Consider the following 4992-nt stretch of genomic DNA (forward strand, 5'->3'; position numbering starts at 1 on the left):
CTTCAAATATTCATTATTTCACAAGAAACATGCATCTATACATCTATTTTATGATCATGTATTTGTTTGTATATCTCTTTGTGGCCCCCCTAATCATCTTGTGAACCCCATTGTGGGTCCCGACCCACAGGTTGAGAACCACTGTTTTACATGATCCCTGTCACTTTATTGGACAGTGTTTACCCGTAACAAAAGGAGGCAGAAATCACATTAAAATCTGATTTTAGGCAACAAAGAAAATCTCACGATCTGCGGCGCATATGGTGAGAAAATCTGATCCAAGATCAGATCTAGAACTTGCACAGGAACGAAGCCATCCAAGCTGAGATCCAGTTACCGGATGGAGAATACAATGAATAATATTGGAATATTAGCCTCGCAAACCAGACAAACCTTACATGATTTTTATCTTGCGTTTTGAAATTGTGCAAGATTCGTCTGGCTTGCGCGGCTATTGAAATATGAATGTGCATGTAAATATCTTCCATATACCATTTACTTGAGACTTTGTAGATTTGGATCCAACTTGACATTTTGTCATATCATGTACCTTCTCTTTGTCCAATCCTTCACTCTACACTGTGATTGATTGATTGATTGATTGACATTTTTATTAACAGATTGCAGAATGGGTACAATACAGTACGGCTCAATACACACAATTGTTAAGGGGATGCAGACCAGAGAAAGATTTTCGTCTTGTTTACATCAGGGTCCCCCATTTTCAATTCATCATGAATTGTGTATCTTTAATACAGGCAAAATAAATATATGGGGGAGAGATTGGGCAAGATGGGGAAATCATCCCGCCTTGAAGGTGGTTACATAAGTGAAATTCACACATCTTTATTGTGTATAGTTCAGTACTTCCTCTCCTTCGGTTTGCAGTGTAAGACCTCTGGGAAACAAGGCAAAACGGGAAGTAGATCTCACATTTATCACTTTTATCTTCGTCGATGGTGAGAAATGTTGACAATAAAGTGTTCTACTGTGTGTCCTAAGACTGGAGAGGCTGTGTTTGTATATATTTCCATTGTCCAAAATGTTTTCGGTAAGTTAATCCTAATTGAAAAGCACCATAATAAACAGCAAACATTTGTACTATTGCTCTCTTGAATGTCTTAAGTTCACCTTTAGAGATTTGCTGATAGCAGCAGTATCTTGTATAATGATTTATTTAAAAAACACAAGCAACTTGTGCCCTTATGAGGATAAGCGCTCAATGAAGAAACCCACTCCCATTGCCAAAAGAAAGTTCAACATGCCTATAAATAATTACACTACAAATGTATTAGGTGGCCCATAATGGCCCCCCAAACAGCATTGCCAACTTCAACAGACCCGTAGCCCCTTTGATGTGAGCTCCAGGTATTGACAATACCTATGCTACATACCCTACCACACGGCCCCTAATGTGTAGCTAGATGCTACATACCCTACCACACGGCCCCTAATGTGTAGATAGATGCTACATACCCTACCACACGGCCCCTAATGTGTAGCTAGATGCTACATACCCTACCACACGGCCCCTAATGTGTAGCTAGATGCTACATACCCTACCACACGGCCCCTAATGTGTAGATGCTACATACCCTACCACACGGCCCCTAATGTGTAGATGCTACATACCCTACCACACGGCCCCTAATGTGTAGCTAGATGCTACATACCCTACCACACGGCCCCTAATGTGTAGATGCTACATACCCTACCACACGGCCCCTAATGTGTAGATGCTACATACCCTACCACACGGCCCCTAATGTGTAGATGCTACATACCCTACCACACGGCCCCTAATGTGTAGATGCTACATACCCTACCACACGGCTCCTAATGTGTAGCTAGATGCTACATACCCTACCACACGGCCCCTAATGTGTAGATGCTACATACCCTACCACACGGCCCCTAATGTGTAGATGCTACATACCCTACCACACGGCCCCTAATGTGTAGATGCTACATACCCTACCACATGGCCCCTAATGTGTAGCTAGATGCTACATACCCTACCACACGGCCCCTAATGTGTAGATGCTACATACCCTACCACACGGCCCCTAATGTGTAGCTAGATGCTACATACCCTACCACACGGCCCCTAATGTGTAGATAGATGCTACATACCCTACCACACGGCCCCTAATGTGTAGCTAGATGCTACATACCCTACCACACGGCCCCTAATGTGTAGATGCTACATACCCTACCACACGGCCCCTAATGTGTAGATGCTACATACCCTACCACACGGCTCCTAATGTGTAGCTAGATGCTACATACCCTACCACACGGCCCCTAATGTGTAGATGCTACATACCCTACCACACGGCCCCTAATGTGTAGATGCTACATACCCTACCACACGGCCCCTAATGTGTAGATGCTACATACCCTACCACATGGCCCCTAATGTGTAGCTAGATGCTACATACCCTACCACACGGCCCCTAATGTGTAGATGCTACATACCCTACCACACGGCCCCTAATGTGTAGCTAGATGCTACATACCCTACCACACGGCCCCTAATGTGTAGATAGATGCTACATACCCTACCACACGGCCCCTAATGTGTAGCTAGATGCTACATACCCTACCACACGGCCCCTAATGTGTAGATGCTACATACCCTACCACATGACCCCTAATGTGTAGATGCTACATACCCTACCACACGGCCCCTAATGTGTAGATGCTACATACCCTACCACACGGCCCCTAATGTGTAGATGCTACATACCCTACCACACGGCCCCTAATGTGTAGATGCTACATACCCTACCACACGGCTCCTAATGTGTAGCTAGATGCTACATACCCTACCACACGGCCCCTAATGTGTAGATGCTACATACCCTACCACACGGCTCCTAATGTGTAGCTAGATGCTACATACCCTACCACACGGCCCCTAATGTGTAGATGCTACATACCCTACCACACGGCCCCTAATGTGTAGATGCTACATACCCTACCACACGGCCCCTAATGTGTAGATGCTACATACCCTACCACACGGCCCCTAATGTGTAGATGCTACATACCCTACCACACGGCCCCTAATGTGTAGATGCTACATACCCTACCACACGGCTCCTAATGTGTAGCTAGATGCTACATACCCTACCACACGGCCCCTAATGTGTAGATGCTACATACCCTACCACACGGCTCCTAATGTGTAGCTAGATGCTACATACCCTACCACACGGCCCCTAATGTGTAGATGCTACATACCCTACCACACGGCCCCTAATGTGTAGATGCTACATACCCTACCACACGGCCCCTAATGTGTAGATGCTACATACCCTACCACACGGCCCCTAATGTGTAGATGCTACATACCCTACCACACGGCCCCTAATGTGTAGATGCTACATACCCTACCACACGGCCCCTAATGTGTAGATAGATGCTACATACCCTACCACACGGCCCCTAATGTGTAGCTAGATGCTACATACCCTACCACACGGCCCCTAATGTGTAGATGCTACATACCCTACCACACGGCCCCTAATGTGTAGATGCTACATACCCTACCACACGGCCCCTAATGTGTAGATGCTACATACCCTACCACACGGCCCCTAATGTGTAGATACTACATACCCTACCACACGGCCCCTAATGTGTAGATGCTACATACCCTACCACACGGCCCCTAATGTGTAGATGCTACATACCCTACCACACGGCCCCTAATGTGTAGCTAGATACTACATACCCTACCACACGGCCCCTAATGTGTAGATGCTACATACCCTACCACACGGCCCCTAATGTGTAGCTAGATGCTACATACCCTACCACACGGCCCCTAATGTGTAGCTAGATGCTACATACCCTACCACACGGCCCCTAATGTGTAGATGCTACATACCCTACCACATGGCCCCTAATGTGTAGATGCTACATACCCTACCACACGGCCCCTAATGTGTAGCTAGATGCTACATACCCTACCACACGGCCCCTAATGTGTAGCTAGATGCTACATACCCTACCACACGGCCCCTAATGTGTAGCTAGATGCTACATACCCTACCACACGGCCCCTAATGTGTAGCTAGATGCTACATACCCTACCACACGGCCCCTAATGTGTAGCTAGATGCTACATACCCTACCACACGGCCCCTAATGTGTAGCTAGATGCTACATACCCTACCACACGGCCCCTAATGTGTAGATGCTACATACCCTACCACATGGCCCCTAATGTGTAGATGCTACATACCCTACCACACGGCCCCTAATGTGTAGCTAGATGCTACATACCCTACCACACGGCCCCTAATGTGTAGATGCTACATACCCTACCACACGGCCCCTAATGTGTAGATGCTACATACCCTACCACACGGCCCCTAATGTGTAGATGCTACATACCCTACCACACGGCCCCTAATGTGTAGCTAGATGCTACATACCCTACCACACGGCCCCTAATGTGTAGCTAGATGCTACATACCCTACCACACGGCCCCTAATGTGTAGCTAGATACTACATACCCTACCACACGGCCCCTAATGTGTAGCTAGATACTACATACCCTACCACACGACCCCTAATGTGTAGATAGATACTACATACCCTACCACACGGCCCCTAATGTGTAGCTAGATACTACATACCCTACCACATGACCCCTAATGTGTAGCTAGATGCTACATACCCTACCACACGGCCCCTAATGTGTAGATGCTACATACCCTACCACACGGCCCCTAATGTGTAGCTAGATACTACATACCCTACCACATGACCCCTAATGTGTAGCTAGATGCTACATACCCTACCACACGGCCCCTAATGTGTAGATGCTACATACCCTACCACACGGCCCCTAATGTGTAGATGCTACATACCCTACCACACGGCCCCTAATGTGTAGATGCTACATACCCTACCACACGGCCCCTAATGTGTAGATGCTACATACCCTACCACACGGCCCCTAATGTGTAGCTAGATGC

This window comes from Notolepis coatsorum (genome assembly GCF_963971535.1).
Source record: "Notolepis coatsorum genome assembly, chromosome: 4".
Classification (NCBI taxonomy): Eukaryota; Metazoa; Chordata; class Actinopteri; order Aulopiformes; family Paralepididae; genus Notolepis; species Notolepis coatsorum.